The sequence below is a fragment of the Gorilla gorilla genome, chromosome 4, assembly GCF_029281585.2.
Source record: "Gorilla gorilla gorilla isolate KB3781 chromosome 4, NHGRI_mGorGor1-v2.1_pri, whole genome shotgun sequence".
Taxonomy (NCBI): Eukaryota; Metazoa; Chordata; class Mammalia; order Primates; family Hominidae; genus Gorilla; species Gorilla gorilla.
This window is the reverse complement of record NC_073228.2, coordinates 141,482,475-141,505,650: the sequence shown is the minus strand read 5'-3', so window position 1 is coordinate 141,505,650 and position 23,176 is coordinate 141,482,475.

Here is a 23,176-nt window from a genome sequence, read left to right as displayed (position 1 = left end):
CAGCTTCTCCTACTGCTCCAGGGTCAGTGCCCATGGGAAGGGGCCCCTGACTGGGATTTTAGACATTGTCAGGTGCAGCCCATGTATTTGCATGTTGGGAGACTGGGGCTTGGAGCTGTAGAGAGGCAGCTGGCTCTTGTCCTTAGGTAGTTTTGATGTGGCTTTCTCTCTAGACTACTTGCAGCTCCAAAGCTGCCCACTAGTGCCTGAGGCCGAGCCAGGTTTCCCATCAGCCCAGTGGAGGCTCCAGGGCCTATGCCTGCCTACCTGCCTCTGGGGAGGGGGAGGCGGGGGGCTCTGGGGCTGAGGAAAGGCAGCAACCGCAGGCCTGAGGGCCATGACCCTCGGGGTGGAACAGAGAGGAGGGGTGGCCCCCATCATGGCAGGGCTGGTCTCTCTAAGATTCCCACCCTGTGGCCACTCCAGCTTCAAAGGTTGCTCCAGGCTCCCAGGGTTGCTGGAGGCTGCAACTCTCCTTCACAGGTGTCAGGGCATCTATTGGCCTAGGGTGGAAGGAGGCCTTGTTCTTGGCTGTGTGACCTGCAGGACATCCTTTTCCCTCTCTGGTTCCTTGTCTGTCAAATGAAGGAACGTGTGTCCTTATGAGCATTTACTGCACTCACCAGGCCCTGTTCTTGCTCCTATGTGACTGGCAAGGAGATGGGGCTCAGAGAGGCTGAGAGATGAGGGGAACAAGGATTTGAACCCACATCTTCCATAGTAGTAGTTTTTGACTGCTATGCTGCACGTGTTGTTAATCTATTAGACCCCTGGACCCTGCCAGTGAACATGAAGAAAATGTTTTGATGAATCTCCTAATTGTAAGCTAAAGGCTGGAAAGTTTGGCTTTAGACCTGTTTCCTTTCCTCGGTTTTTCTTTCCTTCCCATTCCTAGTTCCCAGCTGCCTCTGGGAAAGACCCCAGTGTCCTTCCCAGTGTTGGGAGTCTTTCATTCTCCCTTTTCAGTGTGTTCAACAGTTACTCCTTCAACAAGAATATATCCGTCATCAATGTTGTGTGTTGCTGGGAACTTGAGATGCAACTGCTAACAGAACAAGCGGTCCCTGTGGACATGGAAGTTTGAGTTTCTAAAGAACATGATCAGGTAAAGACACAGGTACAGTCTGGTCTGCTGCGGGGGCAGGGGTGGGTGAGGAGGGGAAACACATGCCCCAAGCGAGAGTCACAGGGAGCAACAGGAAAGACAGAGACACACAGAGACCGGTGGAAAGGGGGTGAGACTCACACAGAGCAAGAGACGTAATGTGAGAGATGGACACACACAGAAACACAGGGAGGCAGAAGCATAAAGAAGACACACACATGGCCAGGGAAGAAGAGATACCATCCATATAGAAACAGAGGCAGAGACCCAGAGAGAGAATGAGAGGGCGAGAGCGTAAGACAGAGAGAGCAAGAGTCATTTCTGGCAGAGGACGGGTCAGCATGGCGGTTCAGATGGGAAGCTTTAGAGTCAGGAGACTTCAAGCCTGAGCTCAGGCAGGGTGATCAGGTGGGTTTGAGGAGTCTCCTCCCCTCTCAGAGCCAGGGCCCTGATCTATAAAATATGGATGATGCACCACGTCTGTGAGCTTGTGGAGATGAACATGAAAAGGCCCTAAAACATAGAAGGCAGCCACTTCAGGCCCCAGGAGTCAGGCACAGCCTGGCAGAAGCGACCTCCAGCATGAGGCACTCTGAGTCTCTGGTGGTGGGTGCTGGTGCTGGAGATGTGCTGATTGCGTGCACGCTCGAGGGGCTGGAGTGTGTGTGGACGGAAGGCGCACCAACAAAGGACGAGCTCTCTGTCCCAGGGTCTTGTCTGGGCCAGGAGATACACCTAGGACCTCTTTTCTTTTTCAAAAAACATTAGATCTTTGATAAGCAGAATCTTATTTCGGAAGGTTGCCCCAAGTGGAGCCATCTGGCAGGGCCTGGTTTCACCTGTGGCCACTTGGCTGCTCTCTATTTAGCACAGTGTGATGAAATCCCTTTTTCTTTCCTTCTTCCTCTGAGGGGGTGGAAGGCATGAGTTGCAGGAGCTTACTTCCTGCTTTTAGAGTAGGGCCTCTTCTTGGTTTCAACTCTGTGCACACCAGAGAACGTGGGCTTTGGTAGGCATGTGTGTAAGTGTGGACATGACTAAGGAATCTCCCATGTGGTCTCATCTGATTCAGAAGTCCTGTGGGGTAGCCTTGGCAGGTATTATTGTGTGCACTGTCTCTGCCTGTTGTACACAATGGTCACTTTCTCAATTCGTGGGTGGCACAGGCTAAACACTCTGCATCGTGACTGTGCATAGTGGGTAGTTTACTGGGGGGAATGAATATTATCATCTTATTCCCTTTATATAGATAAGGAAGCTGAAGCTCAAGAGAGGTTAAGGAGGTCAATGAAATTCTCCAAGCTTGGATTCTATCACCCAGGATTGTGTTTGGTTCCAGGTGACAGCAAAATGACTGCAGTGGCTTAACCAAAGAGTGGGCTACTTCGCTCACATAACCACAGGTCCAGAGGCTGGCTTTCCAGGGCTGGCACAGCGGCTCCCCAGTGCCCAAGTCCTGCTGTCTTCTTGTTCTTCCATCCTTAGCATGTTGTGAGATAGGTGCTCCATAGGTATTCTGACATTTGCACAACAGGATGAAAAAGAAGGGGAGGGGAAGGTGGAAGAGAGTGCCTGTGACAGGAAAGCAAAACCTTTTCAGAAATCCCTAATAGAGCACCCTTTACATTCTCATAGTGCCCCAGCTGCAAGTGAGTTGGGGCAGATGAATACTTTTACTTGGGCATGCTGCTGCTCCAAACAAACTCAGAGTTTGCCTTGGGAGAAAGAAGGACATTAGCTGGTCAACTACCAATGAGGCCATAGTGGAAAGTCCCTGTAGCCTTATGTCTCCAAATGCCATGTGGCCTCCTCTTCACCACTCAGCTTGGACTTTGCTTTCTTGGATCCAAAAGTCCAGGTCTTTTTGGTCCATCCTCTAGCATCTGCCCTGCAGGTTATTTTGGCTGGGTACTGACTGTATGCAGGGCTTCTTGTCAGTAAGTGCTAAGGATGCTCCCTGTGCACTTGGCATCTACTGAGGGGATGCAGAGTGGGGGCCCAGAATAGGGCTGGGCAGGGAAGGCTTCCTCTCACAACTGCACTCCAGCCTTCTTCCTTGCTCTATTTGGCATCAACAGTGGATGTCCCTATTGCAGGATAAATGAGAAATCCTAAGCCATGGAGACCTTTAGGAGCCCATTGCTGAGGCTTTAGTGGCAGCTCATTTATCAGCTGTGGAAGTTTTCCTGAAGCGCTGATTGAAAAGACCTGTCAGCTGCAAGATCTATGAACTTTATCTCAAGAATGACCCATCTGTGCAGCACCATAAATCTTTCTGAGCCACAAACTGGGAGGTGGAGGTGGGTGAGATTTGGTGTTGGCCTCTTGGAGGCAATTTTTCCAACAACCTTGTCCTCTTGCCCTCCAGCATGTCCTCAGATTTAATGACAGCCCATCCAGTGGTGTCCTCAGCTGAGCTGAGCTGAAGGAGGTCACAGAAATGATGTGAACAGTCTTGCTGCCAAGGGGCTGTCCCAGGTCTGCGCCCCCCAGGTGTGGGCCTGACTCTAGCCTTGGCATGGAGTAGGGAGGGAGGAATATCTGGGCTGGAGGGGGTTGGGCCTTGCCCTCCATCTCATAAGGAGGATGTGAAGCAGCATGGAAAGGGTAGAGTGAGAACAGGAAGATCTAGTCTCAAAACATCATTTGACAATAGAGCATAATGGTTAAGGGCACGGGCTCTGCATCGGACAGCGTGGATTTGAATCTCTGCCTGTGAATTACTAGTAGTGTGACACTGGTGATAAAAGGCCCTCCCAGGACAAACAGGTCCGCACAGGCAGCGCACTCCAAGGGTGAGGAAGCCGGCACTCTAGGGGAGCTAACAGCCCCCTGCGGGCCTTTCCCTCGTTCTGGGCCTCACCTCCACCTGCAGGCAGCAGCCTGGATCTGAGATGAGAGCGTGCAGGGGAAGGCTGAGGCTTCATAGGGCATTCCAAATGTATTTTCCAGCCACAGATCCCATCATTTTAATGTAACCCAGACCTCCTATTTGAATGATTAACTAAGGAACTGTCTGTCCTGATGCCGGCGACTGCTGCAGAGTCCAGATAAGGATGCCCAAAAAACCATCTCTAGGCAGCCAGATGAGGCTTTATGCATGTCCTAGAAAGGGTAGTTTGATTTCTAGCAGCTTCTAGCAGAAATTTTCTATCTGGATCTGGGAAACTGCTAGGCACCAGGAGCCTGTGAATGCAGGCAGGCCAGCCCCAGGTGGACTCCAGGAGGCCCAGGTGGAGATGGGTGGGGTGAAAGAGAGAATTGGGCTTTGCTGTAATGCCAGCTATACATCACGGGGGTGCCAAAGGGAGCTCCAGAACTCTGGGGTGGTGTCATGGAGCCCTCCCACTGCCAGCCTGGGGGACTCCTGTCCACTGTGAAGCCCTGGGCAGTGGCTACCCCCTTCACGAAGCAGCCCCTAGCTAGTTGCCACCTTCTCTGAGCTGCTTCTGTACTTTGCATGTGTCATGCATTCACTGCATATTTTTGAGTGCTTCATGAGTGTCAGGCTCTGTGCCAGCTCTAGAGACAGGATGTAAATGAGAGGATCCCTGTCCTCCTGGGGTTCATGTCAAATTGTGGAGATAAAGTCATAAACAAGGAATTATAATACGGTATGGTAAGCATAAGGGTTGGGGAGTGAAGGGGCCTGTGGAAGCACTGAGAGAGTCAGGGCAAGTGTCCTGGTGGAAATGATGACAAACTGAGTCATAATTTTGGATGGATGTTGGGTGTCAGCCAGGTGAGGGGATAGATGTAGGTGTTAGGAAGGAAGGAGGAAGGAATTCCAAGTGCAGAGGCCTGGTGGCTAGAGAGATGGCCTTTATGGGAAAGCACAAACAGTTCAGTGTGGCTGAATCATAGTGAATGAGGAGAACATGTGGAGAGAGATGCGGCCAGAGAGTGGGCAGGGGCCATGTCACAAAAGGACTTGAAACCATGGTGAGGAGGTGACCCTCTGTCTTGAGGTCAGTGAGGGAACATCAAAAGTGTCTAAGGTTAGGTACCCCAAGAAACAGACTGAGATGCTGAGATTTTCATGCAGAATATTACTGGTTAGTGCTTTTGGCAATAACACCCATGAAGGGGTGAGGGAAGCAGGAGAGGGCAGAGGGTGAAGAAGCTGCAGCAGAGGCCTCAGAAAATTCCATGGGGAGCTCTGGAATTGGATGGCCTTTCAGTGTTGTTCTGAGTTGACACAAGGGAGACAACCCTTTGTATCTTTGCAAAATTAGTGATTGACACCAAAAGTCCAGGCAGCCAAAGAAAAAATAGGTAAATTAGACTTCATCAAAATTAAAAAATTCAGTGCTTCAAATGATACCATCAATAAAGTACAAAGAAAACCCACAGAATGGGAGAAAATATTTGCAAATCATATATCTGATAAGGGTGTAGTATCCATAAATATAAATAATTCTTACAATGCAACAGTTAAAAGATAAATAACCCAATTAAAATAGGCAAAGGATTTAATTTCCAAAGAAGATATACAAGTGGCCAATAAGCACATGAAAAGATGCTCAACATCATTAGACATCAGGGAAATGCAAATAAAAACTACAGTGAGATAGCACTTCATACCCCCTAGGATGGCTGTAATAAAAAAGACAATAACAAATATTGGCAAGGATATGGAGAAATTGTAATCCTCATACATCGCTAGTGGGAAAATAATGTGGTGTACCTTCTTTGGAACATGGACTGGCAGTTCTGCAAAAAGTTAAATGTAGAGTTACCATACAACCCAGCAATTCCACTCCTAAGTATATACCCAAGAAAATTGAAAACATGACCACGCAGAAACTTGTATATGACTTTTCATAGCAGCATTATCCATCATAGCCCCAAAGTGAAAAAACACCCCTACATATTCATCAGCTGATGAATGGATGAATGAAATGTCATATATTTACAGAGTGGAATATTATTTAGCGTGAAAAGGAATGAAGTTGTGATACATGCTGCCATATGGGGGAACCTTGAAAACATGCTCAGTAAAAGAAGTCAGACACAGAAGGCCACATGGTTCATGCATCCATTTATATGAAAATCCAGAATAGGTAAATCCATAGAGATAGCAAGTAGATTAGAGGTTGCCAGGGGCTGAGGGCGAGGGGATAGGGGATGGCTGCTAATGGGCTTGGGGTATCTGGGATATCTTTTTGGGGTGATGAAAATGTTCTGGAGATAGTGATGACAGTTGCACAACTTTGTGAATATACCCAAACTCACTGAATTGTAATTTTAAAGGGTGCGTTTTTATGGCATGGAAATGATGACTCAAGTAAAAAACAGTCACTGAATGTGCATCCCCTCACCCTGAAACCCCACAGGTCATATAACTGTGGGTGAGGCAGCTCCCTTTGGCAGAGGGCAGTTTCTGGAGAGGAGCTCAGCTGTGAGTATTAGCAGATGACACTGTAAGCAGGCCAGAGGAGTGAGTGCCTTTGGGGATGTGGGTTACACACCACCACAATCCACAGTCAGATTGTCGCTTTAGCATGTGATCCCCATGACAATCCTAAGAGGCAGGCATTATTATCCCCCCCTTTAAATGAGTGAACCAAAGCTCCAAGAGGTTAAACAGCTTGCACAGGGGCTCGGCAACTAGCTACGATTTGGACAGGAATGTGAACTCGTGTCTATCTCAGGTTGAAGGCCACATTCCTTATGATTCTGAGCTATTTCATGTTCTCTCATTCACAGATTTGTTTCCCCTGAAAGATTAATTGGCATCTACTACAGATGCTGTTCCACTGTGAACATTCGGCGCTAGTATTCTCCCAAGCCACAGGAAAAAATTAACGGAAGAAACAGCATTTCCTCATTTTTAATCTTTTTTTGATGCAAATTTTTGTTTATACTTTGACAACTTGTTTCTACTAAAATCTAGTATCAGAAGGCATCTTATTTGTCAAAAATATTATAAACTTATCTTCATCAATATTTCAGTTTCCTGTCAGATGTTCCCATACCTAAACACATTCCGTTGATGATCTGGGGAGAGTTATGGATTTCAATCATTGAAGTCAGGGCTGATGGAGATACAATTTCACTGCCACGGAGGATGTTGATGCTAGTGAAATGAAAACACCCCTGCTGCCCAAGTTACAGCCACAGTGGTTATTCCCATCTCAGTGTGAATGCCCAAGCACATTTCCACAGTGGGGGAAGCAAAGGGCTCTGAGGACTTGAGTGGTGGTCAAGAGAGCAGGGAGGGGAAAATCGGGGGCGAAAGAGCAAAGTGGTGAAGAGGGCTCTGGGGGTGCACTGTCTAGTTATGAGCCTGGCTCTGAGCGTAACCCTGGACACAGTCTCTCTGAGTTTGCTACCTCATCTTTCAAATGGAGGTAACAATAGTTCTTAACTTGTTGGGTTGTTGGAAGGATTAAATGAGATAATATGTATTTGGCAGGCATACATGAAAATATAGTCATATGAGCAGAGAAAAATGCAGTCTCTAATAAAGTTCTAATTTGTCTCACAAGTTTCCCACTTATTGGCTTGTGGGAAGAGAAACTTTTCAATTTTAGTCTAATCTGGTAAATGTAGACTTGGTTCTTGCCTAGTCAGGGTTCAGTTGCAGAAAGAGGGACATATAGCAGAATATTTAATGGCTTATGAATTCGTTGGGGAGGCAAAGAAACACACTCTAGGCTGCCATGGCTGTCAAAGCTATACTGCCGAGTTAGGGTGCCAGCAGTGTGCTGCCTCTGCCCCAGGCAGGGACCTGCAGAACTGGAAACAGCTCCTGTCCCCACCTTTGCCACAATCTACACCAGGAACACGGCCACTCCACAAATCCTCAGTGCCCACTCTGTTTCGCTTCAATGCATCTGAGTAGCAGAAGCTAAACTGCAGTCAGAAACCCTCGCTGCAAATGTGTCTGGAAATGTGGTTTTTAGCTTTCTAGCTTCTTGGTAATAGAAGCGGGGTAGAATCCTTGTGGAACTATCAGTCCTCGTTGTTTGCCACATTCCTCCCATGTGGCTGCTCAACTTCCGTACACACCCTTCTTCCCATGCTCCTAAACAACCATGGCAAGAACTGGCTCCTTTCTAACCGGTTACAGCTATCCTCTGTGAAAATTAAAACGTGCTTACCCTTCTTCCACAATGGGAAAGCTTCAAATGTCATCAGTCACTGCATCTCTAGGTGGCATTATCCCTCCTCTAGTTTAGAGACAATTCTTCCTTAATATCATATAACCTGAAGCCTAAATGTGAAATTAACAACCACAGTGTATACTATGCATAACCACAGTATACAACCACAGTATATACTATGCAAAGTAGAAAAAAGGAGAGAAAGAGGGGAATTGAGGTCTGTGTGTATGTGTATTGTATAACATGTGTATATACTCACATATCTGTTGGTTTTTGTGGTATAACAAAGTGCTCCAAAACTTACTGGCTTGAAGCAATCACTATTGATTATTTCTCACTATTCTGAGGATTGACTGGGCAGTTCTCTTGGTCTGATGTGGCTCGGTTGATCTCTGCTGGGCTTGCTCATGCATCTGTATTCAGCCAGCAGGTCAGCTAATGGCTGGATGATGTAGGATCACTCAAATATCTGGTGGTGGGCCGGTTATTGGAGAGGGTATCTCATCTTCCAGCAGGTTCACTCAGGCTTTTTCACATGGCAGTCTTGGGGTCAAGTCCCAATGTGCAAACACTTTTAGAGCCTTTGTTTATGTTGCATTTGCTACTGTCCCATTGGCTGAAGCAAGCCACATGGCCAGCCCAGACTCAAGGTATGGAGAAAAAGACTCCATCTTTCATTGGGAGGTAAAGAATTAATGGCCATCTTAACCATCTACCACAATATATGTGTACAACAAGACAGACCATATTTGGGGCCATCAAATAAGTCTCAATAAATTTAAAAAAGCTGAAGTTGTGCTGAATGCTTTCTCTGACCACAGTGGAATTAAACTGGAAATCAATAGCAACAGTATATCTGGAAAAAAACCCACCCACAAATATTTGGAAATTAAACCAAAGTCCTCATGAAGGTTTGGGGACGGTGACAGGGACCTGTCTTCACTTTTCCTTATCCCCATCTGGTCTTAATTTTTTCACAAGGGTGGCAAAGAGTTAGGAAATTTGTCAGATAATGGTTCTTTATTCTCTCAGGCAAAACCCGTTGCCACATTTGCTGATTAAAAACATTTTTTTCGCTTGAACCCGGGAGGCAGATGTTGTGGTGAGCTGAGATTGCACCACTGCACTCCATCCTGGGCAACAGAGTAAGACTCTGTCTCAAAAAAAAAAAAAAAAAAAAAAAGTTTTTTCTTCTAAGGACTGCCTTGATCAAAGTGGCTATTTGTTAAGATGACTTTCATCATATTCCAATTGTCCAAACTCTGTTTTCCATCTCCTCCTGATTGGCTCTAAGCTTGGGCCATCCTCCTCCTGACTGCAGTGTTTCTCCTCAGGCCACCCTCTTTGCTGTCACAACTGTTAAGCAGAATGTGGTCATTATTACTGGTTTTCCTAAGTGTCTGGAGAATTGGCATAGACTCTACTGATATAAAAAAATGTATCAAGAAGCCTCTGGTACCCTATTCTGAGCCTAAGGCACACATCACTCACTAATCAACGATGGCACTGGCTTACTGACCCCTGCAAGACAAGGCACCAGGCTGCCCCTGCCAGTCAGTTGGAGTTGGCACCAGGGATGAAACTTATTTGCCCTTTCAGTTTTAAGCACTTGCCCTTGGGTTTTTCTGTCTAGTGCAAATATGATATATTGTACTGATGTTCCAGATGTCAGAGGCTGAGGTTTGAAGTTTTATATACTGGGAATATGCTGCAACTGTTAAAAGTGCAGAAATTAACTACATGCAACAGAAACAAGTTATGGCTCTTTCCTCCAACCCCCATCCCTGTAACAGTGTAAAATTTGCAATTTTTTTCAAGTTGGAAATTAAAAAAAAAATACCCTGTGTAGTGTTATGTGAGCAGACTTAACATCAAGCCATCTGTGCCCTCCCTCGAGCTGTCTTCCTCCTTTATTTCCAGATCTTAGGGACATACTAGAAGCTTTTTTGCCTTCCTGTGAAGAGGATCTCAAAGATTTTAACAGTCAGTTCTGCCCTGTAGCACAGGAAAATACCTTACTTGCACACCAGAGGCCCCTGTTTGATTTAGAAGTACAAATAGCTTAACAGCTACCAGCTCTCGAATTTCTTCCATGTGCCAGGCACTCCCCTGAATAATTTATCTGCACCAGCTCACTTACTCTTCATAGCAGTCCTGAGCACCTGGCATTAGCATCCCCATAGTGCTCATGATGAAATGGCTCAGAATGGTCAAGTAACTTGTCCAAAATTGCATGCTAGTAAAAAACGGAGGTAGGATTGGAATCCAGGTCTGTGTGGCATCAAAACCTTGATTAATCCTCTCCTTGGTCTCTCCCTCAGGGGATGTGATGCTCTTTGTTTTGGGGCTTATAGGCTCCTCTGCCTTTTTCCTGCTTTCTCCCTACGTTTTACTTGCACTAAATCAAATGCTTTTCCATCTCAATCCCAATCTCTCTTCGGCACCCTCCACGCCCCCCCCACCTGCTGCCCGCCTCTGCTAGTCTGCAAAGGCTAGGCATGTCTTAGGTAGGAACAACATATTTCATCCCAGGCACGCAGCTTAAAACGCAGGAGTCCTGGAGCGGATAAATTTGCCTGAGAAGTAAGCAAATGTCCCTTCTGGAGAGCAGAATTTGAAAGAGGCAGGGAGCTCAGCAGAGCAGGGGAGGAATGGGCATGGGAGAGCTGGGATCTGCAAAGTCACTAACCTCACCAGCTTCAGGCCTTAGACTGAGAGATTTATTCATTGTTTACCCACCGGGCTCTGCGTATCCCTTGATGACTAAGACCTGCCTCTAGGAGTCACATGCAGAGTGGGGAGAAAGTCAGGTACACACGGAAGCCTGCAGCTGCTGGAGAGTGAGGAGCTGGCATGTGAGGAAAGAGACTTCTCTTTGGGGCTGCATCCTTTTGGTGCCGGGTCATACTGAAGCTTCGGGTCATACTCTGCATCTTTTCTCACTGCTCTCTGTTTGGCTAGTTGCAAAGACCAACACCCCCTTCCCCTATCCCTTTTGAGGCTCAGATAAATTATTAAATATCAGGTAGTAAGTGCTACTCACTGCCTGGTTAGAAGCTGCCCATCACAACCCAAATCCTGCAAGCCAGGGAGTCTGTGTTCCTGATTTTTGGTTTAGAACCCACACTGAGCATTCCTGTTTGTTTTCTGTGTCTGCAGTGTCTTACTATTCATGGAAACATTTTACCTGAGGGTCTGGCCCTTGGGTGCCAATAGCTGTACTTTGGTTTCAACTGCTTTGGACGCAGAGGCATCACCTCATGTTGCTCCCAAAATCACTGTAATGTGTCCCTGTGTTTTAGGTCGGACTATCTCAAATATATCCTTAAATATAAAGAAAAAATATCTCCAGCCTTTTCGCATGTTGTGCTGGGACAGAAATGTAATTTTCTTTGGAGGAACCTTGGTGATGATTTGCCCAAATCCCTGGCCTGGCAGAATTTGGTTCTGGAGGCATCCTGTCAGCTGTCTCTCTCCTTCCCCTGCAAGTTCCACCTCCTGCCTTTCTCTGCCTTCAGCCCTCTGGGATCCAACACACATAGATTTGCCTCTGGGTCTATTCCATGTGCAGACACCAAACCAAATGGGAAAGCTTCACCCCACCTAACTGGACCCTGCTGGGGAAGAGAAAGAAGTGCTGCTCTTTCTCATGATCCTGGTGATCTGATTCTCTTGAGGCCCCTGAGAGAGGTTGGTTTTGACTTCTTAGGTGTTGACCAGGCTCTTTCTGTTAATGTTAGACCTTGGGACTTAATATTAGCACATAATATTAGACCTAGGCCCTGGAGCAAATTGCTGTTTTTTTCTTGCTGGCTTGATTAGCATGTAATATTAGACCTGGGCCCATGTGTTCCATCCCGTTGGAGCACACTGTCTATGGGACTGGCAGCGGGGCCATCTGCCTTACTATCTGCCTCTCGTACAAACCCTGTGCTGACAATTCCAGCACTGTTTTTGTAGAAGCGCTGCCTCGAAATGGTAGGAGAGAGACAGAGTGCTCCCAAAGTCTCAGCATAATTTGGTTTTATTACAAGAGTTTTCATTTTGATGGCAACATTATTCTTTTCACAGAAGAAATTATCTTCAAATTATTTAATCTCACTCTTTTTTCTCTGGAGACACTTTGGGGTATATTGCTGCAGTCTTCGCAGATTGCTGGAAAGTAGCTAGCCTGTCTATTGTTTTAATCATTATCACAGGCCCACATTTGAAGGGGAAGAAAGTCTCTTGTTACCACAGAGACATTTGGTCCCTGAAATAATCCTGAAATAGCTGTGCTTTCCAGAGTAGAATCATTTAGGATCTTTTATTTCTCCAAAGGAAAATATTAACAGCCTAGGAAGAGCTGAAGATTTCGGTCAAGGAAGGTTAGGAAGGAGATTGACTCCACCATCTTTCTGGGGTAATGTGTTATTGTGAGATGCAGATCCTGGGCAGAATATTCATTTTAATTTTGCTGTGGCCTGGAATCTAGGAAGCATTACAAAATCATCATAGTAGTTGTCGATAATAGTAAAGTAGCCAGATAAGCTGGGATCTGGAGAAGAAGGCCCCTTAGGGGTAAGTGGTAGGGCTCAATCTGATATCACCAGGACAGGTGGCACCATGGTCCCCAGCTCCCAGCCCAGAAGCAGCCCTGGAGGGGAATACAAGGTGAGGGAGGGTTCCAAATGAGGCTGAGGCCAAGGCTGCTTGAGCCTCATTGGCTTCTAGAGCCAGTGTCAGGAGCTGAACAATCCCAGACCTTTGTGGCCTCTTGGAGGGTAGGCACTTTGTGGAAACTTGTGCCTCCTGGTCAGGTGAGTATTAGGTGGCCTGAGGAAAGAGCTGGGGACTGCTGCTGTGGATTAATCAGGGGGAATCCTAGAAGAGTAGACCAGGGCACCCCACAGACCCATAGAGGCAGGAACATAAGACATAGGTGGTCACTCCAGTTGTAGACCTCAAATTCCTGGGTTTGGAATGCCCTTCCCAGACACATTTGTTTACCTGGCTCAGGCAGCCCCCCTTCCAGGCAGCCTCTGCTTTTGACCCTCCTTCCCTAGCAGGGTTGATTGCTACCTCCTTTGTGTCCCTAAGGGACCTTGTGCAGACCCTTGGTGAGGTACCTCTACCCTCAAATGCAATCATCTGTTCATTATGGCATGCTTATCTATCCCTAGAAGACTGTGAGATCTTTGAGGACAGAGCCTAGCATAGTTTCTGGCCCAAGATATGGACTTCATAACTGAATGACAAAGTACTCATTGGCATGCTCCATATAGAAAGACACAAACAGAGGGTGTGAAACAATGACGTATGTACTGGATCAGGGCTTGATTCCTGGACCAGTCCTCACTGACTGTGTAGCCTTGGGTAAGCCACTTCACCTTTCTGAGACTCTATTTCCACATCTGTTGCATAGAGAGGGTGATCCTAAAGGCCTGAGGCTCCCGTGCTGGTCAGGTGGAGGGATGGTGCTTAGCCCCATCTTGCATGTGGACTTGGGTACAGCTGCCCCCAGAAAGGTCTCTTGGCAGGGCTGACATTGTCAACTTCGTTTTCCCAGATGGATGGACCATCTTCCAGGGTGGAAGGTGTGAGGCCAGCTGACACAGCCTGCTGGGTGCCAGGTTTTACATGCATTATCTCCTACATTAACCTCATGCAGTGATTCCCACGTCACAGATGGGAAAACTCAGACTCAGGGGAAGTGCTTTTCTTAAGATTCTTAAGGCTGTAATCCTGGTGGTTTGACTCCAGGACCTTGCTCTTAACCATGGTGCTCCACTGCCTTTCTGTGCCTTAGAGGAACCTAGGGGTCAGTGAGACCATGCCAGGGTAGGCCTTCCCTCCAAAGGCTTGAAGTGGAGGGTAATGAAGTCAGCTGTAGAGATAGGTGGAGAGGGGAAGGGAGAGCCGTCAGCCTTAGTCCTGGATTTGGGGTTCTCATGGTATTCCCCTTCTGAGAGCTGCACTCCAATGGCCTCAGGGGGCCCAGGACCTGAACCCTTGGCCTTTAGCTCTGCAGTTGTTTCTCTCTGTTTTTCAGCCCAGCAGGCAACAGGAGGCTTGCTGTCTGCGAGGGGATAGAAGTAAGGACCATCATTCTCATTCTCATTGCTGAAGAGGGAACTGTCGGCCCTTCCTTCATCCCTCCACCCCCCTCAGCTGATGTAGCCAACAGTACCTGAGAGATGGCCCAGGGGGCCCAGTAGAAGGCTCAGCCAAGTGGTTAGGGTGTGGCTCAGAAGTCAGATAGACCTGGGGTTTGAGTCCTAACTAAGTCATTCATGAGTTGCTTCACCTTTCTGAGTCTCAGATCCTTCATCTGGTGTACAAGGCTTATTTGAAATGTTGGTCTGGCTTTCAATAGCTGCTCAATAAATTATAGTTGTTATCATCATTAGTAGCCCAGGGGTGGATGTGGGGGTGAGATAACAGGGGGCTGCTCTGTGAAGCATGAGTGGAGGTGCGCTTATGGAGGGCTGGGGGCTGCCATGAGGGCTCATCCTTAGCTGTTGGCTCCACCGGGCATTACACCTCCCATAGGTAGAGTTATTGCTGCCTCTTCTTTTCTGAATTCAAGCATTTGATAAGGGTAAATGTGCTTGTGGATGCTCCCTAGAAAAGTCGGTTTGAGATGAGATAAACGATGGCACTTAGAAATGACTGGATTTATATTTCTGACAATATCAGGATTTTTATTTAATTAGAAAGCATTTATTTCCCACTTATAAGTGAGAACATATGGTATTTGGTTTTTTGTTTGTGCGTTAGTTCACTTAGGATAATGGTTTCCAGCTGTGTCCATGTTGCTGCAAAGGACGTGATTTCATTCTTTCTTATGGCCACATAGTATTCCATGGTGTATATATAATATATTTTCTTTATCCAATCCACCACTGATGGGCACCTGGGTTGATTTCATGCCTCCCTAAAGATGGGAACAATAGACACTGGGGAATACAAGAGAGGGGGTGGGGGGCAAGGGTGGAAAAACTACCCACTGGGTTCTATGCTCACTGTCTGTGTGACGGGTTCATTCATACTCCAAACCTCATACTCCAAACCTCAGCATCATGCATTTGTAACAAACCTGCAATGCACCCCCTGATTCTAAAGTATAAGTTAAAGAACAACAACAACAAAAAAAAAAGAGAGAAAAAAAGAGAAAGAAAGTATTTGTTTGGGATTTGGGCTGGGTTTGGGCTGGATTTCCCTGTCTCTTGATATCTTGTTTCTCCCTTTTGTGAAGCACTTTGATGACATACATCTTTTCCCCTCTACCAAGGGAGGGAGGTTTATTTTCACCTGTTTTCCTCTCAGGGGTGCCATCTCCTTCCCCCTGCCCCAGGGAGCTCTGGTTGAGGACAGCCACTTAGCTGTCAGTGGGGAAGGGGCCCACACTGGGGAGAAAGCTGGGGAAGCAGGCACCCAGAGCTGCCCTTGGCTTTTTCCAAGTATAGGGGAGTGGTGTTTGGAGGGGCTGAGATCTCAGGAACATCATTCCTAGAACTCAATGTTGGGTCATTGCCCCTGGAGCTATGCAGGGTCTAGATGAGAAGGTGTTGGGCTCCAGCTCTTCTCTATCCTATTTGCTACTCCCCCTTCCCAATTCCCACCAAAAATGTGACCAGACTTAGTGCATAGCTCACCACCACCTCAATCTACCATCCTCTCCAGGCCACCCTCCACTCCCACCTGGATGAAAGCATTAGCCTCATAACTCGTCTCTCTGCATCCAGCTTCCCACAGCCCTCATCCTTCCCCTGCACAACAGCCAGTGTGACCTTTCCAAAATGGAAAACTGCTCCTGTCTCTCACCAGCTTAGTGACTTGCCACGGTGCCTGACACTTAATAAAACACCCTAAACACAGCCCCCAGAGCTGTGTGTGCTCAGGTCCTGTGTCTGTCAGGCCTATCTCCTCCTACCCACCTTGCAACAACCTTCCATCTGCCACCTCAGCCTTCCTCCGGCACTCAGATTTCAGGGCTTTGCCCATGCTCTTCCTCCGCCCTGTGATGCTTTCTCACTCACACTCTCGCTTGGCTCCATGAACTCCTACTCACCTTTCATGTTTCTGCTTAAATGTCTTCAGTTAGGCCTGGCATGACCCCATCAAATTTCTTCATCAAATACGCTCACAATTTGCTTTTCCTTCATGGCATCCATCACAGTCATTAAAGACATATATTTTGAAGTTGCCCTATGCAGGGTCTTACCCCAACAGACTGTGCGCGCCAGGAGAATGTCCTGCATAGAGACTGGTGTACAGTAGGTGCTCAAGATTGTTTGCTGAGTGAATGAATGGAAGTTTCTCTTTTTTCTATACATTGAGCCTACCTTTTAGGACTTTCTCTGGAGATGATTCCCTTGTATGTTTTGAACCTTGTAAATTTTGACTGTATAGTAAATTGACACTCAGGAAAGAAGATGCTCAGTGGACTGCTACCCACCCCACATCCCTATTCATTTCTGATCCTCAGCAAGGGTCGTGCTACATTTCCCAGTGTTGTGTGCAGGCCTCCCTGCTTTTCTTGCAGCATGGTCGCAGGCACGTGTGAGTATCCTCCCGGAGCTCAGTGTGATCCACCACTCTTCCATTGAAGAGTTCCATGTCCTCCTGCCATATGGACATACTGGCTTTTCGTCATGCCCTTGGTGAGCACCAGGCACAGTGCCAGGCCCTGGGGGGAGTCGTTATGAGTGTAAGCTGTCAGGTCAGAAAAACCTGGATGTGACTCCTGAATCCATCACTTACTAGCGGTGTGAGATTAGGCCAGTTATTTAACCTCTTATCCTCAGTTTTCTCATCTGTAAAACAGGGATAATAATAGTGCACAGAGCATGGCGTTGTGGAGAGGACTGAAAGAGGCATGCCATAGAAAGCACTGAGGACAGTGCTTGGCACGTGGTAAGGTGCACAGATGGTAGCTGCTGCTGCTGTTATTAATGTCAGGAAAGGGAAATTAACATTGGTCAGGCCGACACTTCCATAAATCCTCTCTGCAGTGTGGGTACTGTGGGTTCCTGCTGGGAGGAGTGGAGGGCTGAGGCAGGTGGGCTGTGGAGAGGCACACAGAAATCTGGTGGCCCTGTGGGGCTCTCAGGAAGTTTGTTCTGGTTGTGTGTATGGGGGCCTCCCACTCAGCATATGGGGCTGCTTGGCTGGGAGCCGCATTTCCATGGGAATCCACGGGCTAGTGGGTCTGAGCTGTGTGCTCAGATCTGTGGCATATTTTATTTGGAGAGAGACAAAAGAAACTTCCATTAGGTTTCTTGCTTCTCAGAAGACACCTCTCCTTGGTCTGGGAGGGCTTCAGACACGGGGGTTGGCTCCGCACAACAGCAAGCGAGCTGATGGGGGTGGCGTAAAGGTGAACATGGGTCTCCTCCACTGCGTGGTGGAGGCAGCTTCTTTGCATTTCTTGAAATCACAGATTCCTAGAGGTAAATGGGATGTGAGGGATCATCAAGTTCAATCCTGCAATTTCATACATGAGGAAACTGAAACCCAAGCAAGCCATTCTGCTTTGCTGTGACTCAGTTTCCTGATCTGTAAACTAGGGACATGAACACCTCCTTTGCAGGCTGGTGTGAGGATTTGGCGTATGCAGTGCTTGGCTTGTAGCAGGTGCTTGGGCAATTTCATTCCCTTTCTCTGTGCATGCCACTCTCACATTCTGCTAGGTTTCTCTTACTGAATTGAGGTGACAGGGAGATTTCTGCAGGGATTTCCAATATAATTTATTTTTATTATTATTTTATTTTATTTTATTTTTTGAGATGGAGTCTCGCTCTCTCACCCAGGCTGGAGTGCAGTGGGGCGATCTTGGCTCATTGTAGGCTTTGCTTCCCGGGTTCAAGCGATTCTCTTGCCTCAGCCTCCTGAGTAGCTGGGACCACAGGCACACACCACCACGCCTGGCTAATTTTTGTATCAATATCATTTTTGTATGTGCATAATGAACAACTTTAGCCCTCGAACCACAAAACCTAAATTTGAATCCTTGCCTTGGTACTACTGGGGAAAAATATCCTCAAATTGGACAAATCGCAGGACTTCTTGGGAACTTGGCTTCCACATCTAACTGGAGAACATTGACTCCCTTCCCTCACAGGGCTGGTACAGAGCTTGGGTAAAATCATGTACACTAAACGGCCTGCAATGTCTAAAATGCCTAGAAAGTGGAAGACACCACCCTTTCTGCTTATCTATGTTGTCTCTCCCATGCCGTAACATGGATTTTTCTGCTAGAGGAACGAGGTCTTCAGGATTGAGCTGTGCATGGGAGTATGAGTTGGAGTTTGCTCTGGTTCTTTGAGTGAGTCTACAAGTATGTAAAGGCCATGAGCCGGTCTAATTGATTCCCACCTGCAAGTTATCTTCCCCTTTCTTTTCCCTTTTTCCTGATTTGTATGAAAGCTGGGGCTTCTTTCCTATGTGTTGCTTCTGGTGATGATCTATATAACCAAGAGTGAGCAGCTGCTGAACTGGCTGGAAATAATCCCAGACTTACTGGATGAGAGCATTACAATCCGATCCTGATTCACAAGATTCAGGGTTGAATTCCATTACAGAGTCAAATCTCTGGTTTATTTACAGGAAAAAAGGGACAATTTGATCTGATGCATGTGATGAGATTTTTTTTTTGAAAACAGCAATGGTAATTGTGTCTTTCTCATGTACAGTTAATCACATCTTTTAATATTTTCCCTCTAACGACATTTATTCTTTTATCTTCCAGGCATCCTTAGTAAATTCATTTCTTTTTTCTCATTAATATGTTTATTAATCCTCAAACATTTGTTGTGCTTCATCAGTAAGGTCAGAGGATGAACAGAAATTTGGATTTTGAGCAATTAAAGCCACAGCCAGGTCAGATTACAAAATATAGGATTTCAGTCTGCTGATGGCTTCATTGCCCAGCATTGGTTCTGGGGATCAAGAACCTGGGAGTGAAGAACAATTCAAGGTCAGTTTTCTTCCTGACTGTTGGGGCATTTTCAGCTCACTACCTGGGGCATTGGGGGTGTCTGAGGTACAATCTTGCTGGCTTCAATATATGTGTGTCCTAAGAAGCATGTTCCTGAGAGAACTAATCTCAGTATCTACAACAAGTCAGGGTTTAGAATTCAAAAGCAATTATTTTAGAATCTTGTTCTCTTGCCAAGTCTTCTTGAAGCTCTAATACCTAGTTTCTTCATAGGTAAGATGGAAATTAGTGACAACATTAGTAATAATAATGAGAATTCACATTTATTGAATACTATGAGCCAGACACTGCGCTAAGCACTTCGCATAAATTACCTCATTTGATCCTGATATGAACCCAAAAAGAGAGGTGCTAATTGTGTTCCTTTTTAATAGATGAGAGAATCTGGGCACAGAGGAAGTAATCAATTAGCTTACTCAGGGACACATGGACAGTGAGAAGCAGGGCTGGAGTGATCATCGTGTAATGAATAAGCCTTGGACTGGGAGCAGAGACTTGGATTTCAGCCTCAATTATCTCCTTCTAATTCTGTGACTGTGGAAGTCACCCAACTTCTCTGTGTTTCAGGGTTTGTTTTTGTTGTTGTTTGCTTGTAAATGGAAAACATGCTTGGAAAAAATGGACTTAAGTGCTATTTTAGCTCTGACATTCTGGAATACTGAGAAATTCTACTGAGAATAAAAAGGGCCACTAAAGCGAACTGAATAGAATTCTCTCCCATGCAGAACACTCCAGATGGCCTTGATTTCTAGCAGTGACACCTCTATGCCAGTGCCTGTGATTACTTTGCAGCAAAGTTCCTAGCAGGCTCCGAGCAGTTCTCAGCCATCTCACACTCCAAGCCCCTTGAACGTTGCCCTCAGTTTTGCAGTTTCTCCTCATGTGCCCTGAAGCCCAGACTGCACGTAAACAACCAGTCCAAGAACAATAATTCTGCTTCTTGGGATTGAGGAGTGTATCAATTTTCTGTAATTCTTTGTAGCAGAGTGAGCATACATTATAGAGTTCAAGTGTTTTGAAAATAAGCTATGAAGAATTGTTATCTGCCAAAAGAACTGGCAATTTGTCAACGTTCAGCAGCTGCAGGACTGAGTGACTCTGGGCAGTGTATGCTGTCAGTGCTGACCCCAGGAAAGGATGAGCAGAGGAGGGGACAAGGAAGGGAGTGCTCCTCAATCTCTCAAAGAGAAAAATAATTTAGCTGTTGGAGGTGTGAGAGGACTTTTACAAAAGCCTGAAAGAAGCTATGTCAATTGTGACACATAAGTCCTAATTTGCAGCAAGATATAAAAGAAAAATCATAAAAACACTGGTACAACTCAATCTTATCATCTTGACCTACCTGCTGTTCTCATCCAGCCCTAGGAACTCATTTGCTTGTATCAACACCAACAAATCTCAGTATCCTTGATAAACTTTTTACTTTCCTTCAGCAGTTTTGTAGTTCATATTTCAGTTGTGGTTGGTTGTGGCTTCTCAGTAACTATAGTTGTTTGAAAAATAAAACAGAAGCCTTCTTTTTCATTTTGCTAATTGATCTTTCAGTGCTCTGCTTTTGAAATAGCCTTTTTTTCTCTCTCTCTCTTCTCCTCCTCCACTTTTTCCTGCTTTCCTTCTCTCCTGCCACTGCCTTTCTCTTATATTTACAATTCTTGGAAGAGGTTGCTCAGTTGTCATTGATCTCTCAGGTTAGGAGTGGTTGGCAATCAGGACCAGAACCATGGATAGTGCCACACACACGCTTGCTTCTCCAGATGCACCATTCTGTTTAATTAAAATGCATTTAATGGCATCACCTTAGGGCAAGATTGAAACCTGTAGAAAAAGTTTATATACTCATTTAGAAGCTACAGAGCTGAAAGTGGACTAATATGTCCCTTGTTGTTCTAGGAAAGAAAATGTTTTATTCCTAGGAGCCTAACAACTCCAGACAAAATTTGTGTCAGAAAGTTGCTAGCTTTTAGCAGGGAATGAGGATCTTGTGACAGCTGGTAAGATTAAAAAGGAAGAAAAAGCCAGAGTTGACTTTGATTGGAAGTTTTGGGGCCAGAGTTGGGGATGTGTATTCCTCAGTGGAGACTAGTGAGTGGTTTGCCTAGGGGTCTTGGTCAGCCTGCCTGAGATGGAGACATCTGGGCATTTATAGGAGTTATGAATGAGAAACTGGGGTACATTTTATTCTCACAGGAATAGAGTATCAAAGGACATGCAAATGACATGCAAATTGGCTGCCACTATTTTGCTGCCATTAGCTTATTTAGTTTACAGGATGTCACAGAGCTAGGAGAGTAATAATCTAAGTATCAGGAACATCACCTAGAAGTAAGGGATAATTCAATAGGGTAGAGCACATTTTCCCAAATAGCCACGATTAGGGGAGGCCCTCTGTTGAGGAGTGAAGGTTGAGATCCTTTGCTGCTCACAGGATCTGGTCCTGGAATTAATAGTAATGTAGAGAGGGACAGAGATCTTATGAGGTTCATGTAACATCAGAGATTCAAAAGTATTCAAATATGATTTTATTTATTTTGTGGTATGTGGTACATGCAATTACATAATATAAAACTTAAAATGTGCAAAAGATGTTGTGATGTTTTTATTGTCATGCAGGAACATTTAATTTTGGCTATTTGAATTTGTTAAATTTGTTCTTTTATATCTTGGTTTTGTGTCATTTTAAAAAGGCTTTGACTTTAAGATTATGAAAGTCATAAAATTATAAAAATACGTATTGCCATATACTTTGTCTAGCACTTTTATGGTTTTATATTTTTAAATGTTATTATGAAAAATTTCACGTAGCTCTCTCTTTCCTGTTTGCAGCCATCTACTTCTCCTACCCAGAGGTAACTGTAGTTATAAATTTTTCATGAATCCTAAAATGCGCTATGCACATAAAAGTATACACCTACCATATTTCTCCCTCTTTGTACACAAGTAATAGCCTACTGTATACACTATAATGCAACTTTTTTTCAATTAACAAAATGTCTTAGAGATAATTTTATATCAGTACACATCAAGTTGCCCCATTCTTTACAGATTTCAAAGACTTTTAGGATATGTGATTCTATTCAAGCTCTGTACCAGCCCTGTTCTGTAAGTAGACAGACATTCCTGTGTTACAGATGAAGAAAACTGATGTACAAAGAAGTTCTGTGACTTGCCCAACTCTTATTTTCTCCAGTAGTAATGGGCAGGATGCAAACTCAGGTCCTGCGGTTCCAGTGCTAAAGCTCTTCTTTCACCACACACAAAAATTATAGTAACTATTCCTCTAAAAAGCTCCCTCTCAACTGATTCTACTAGAATTGAATTATCCAGTTTTCATTTGTCTTTATTTTTTCCATATCTAGATTGGTAGAATTTTATTTCAGAATATTTTACATATAATTCCACCATGCTCAGGCTTCCCTTGTTGCTAAGTCAGCTGTCTGTTGAACTCATTCCCCTTTGTCATATTTCTCTGAGTGCTTTTATGTTTTTTTTCCCTTTATCTTTGGTGTTCTGTACTTTCACAATATCACATTTTAAGGCGATTTTTTAAAAATTGTATTCTTCTTGGGATTTGTTGGGCTTCCTGAATCTATGGACTGGTATCTTTTATATGTTCTGGAAAATCCTCTCCAAACTTTGCCTCTGACTCATTTTCTCTTCTCTCCTACTTTTGGAACTCTGGTTAAACATGTTGGATTTTTTTCACTCTACTCCCTTGTCTCTTTGTTTTTGTAATAGATTTTATTGGGGTATAATTCACATACCATACAATTTTTAAAGCATACAATTAGATGGTTTCTTAGTATGTCCAGAGTTGTAAAACCATCATGGCAATTAATTTTAGAGCTTTTAATCACCTAACAAAGAAACCTCATGCCCTTTAGCTATCATATCCCAATTTCTCACCTCACCTAACCCTAAACAACCACCAGTCTACTTTCCGTCTTTATATATTTGCCTGTTCTGGACATTTAATATGAATAA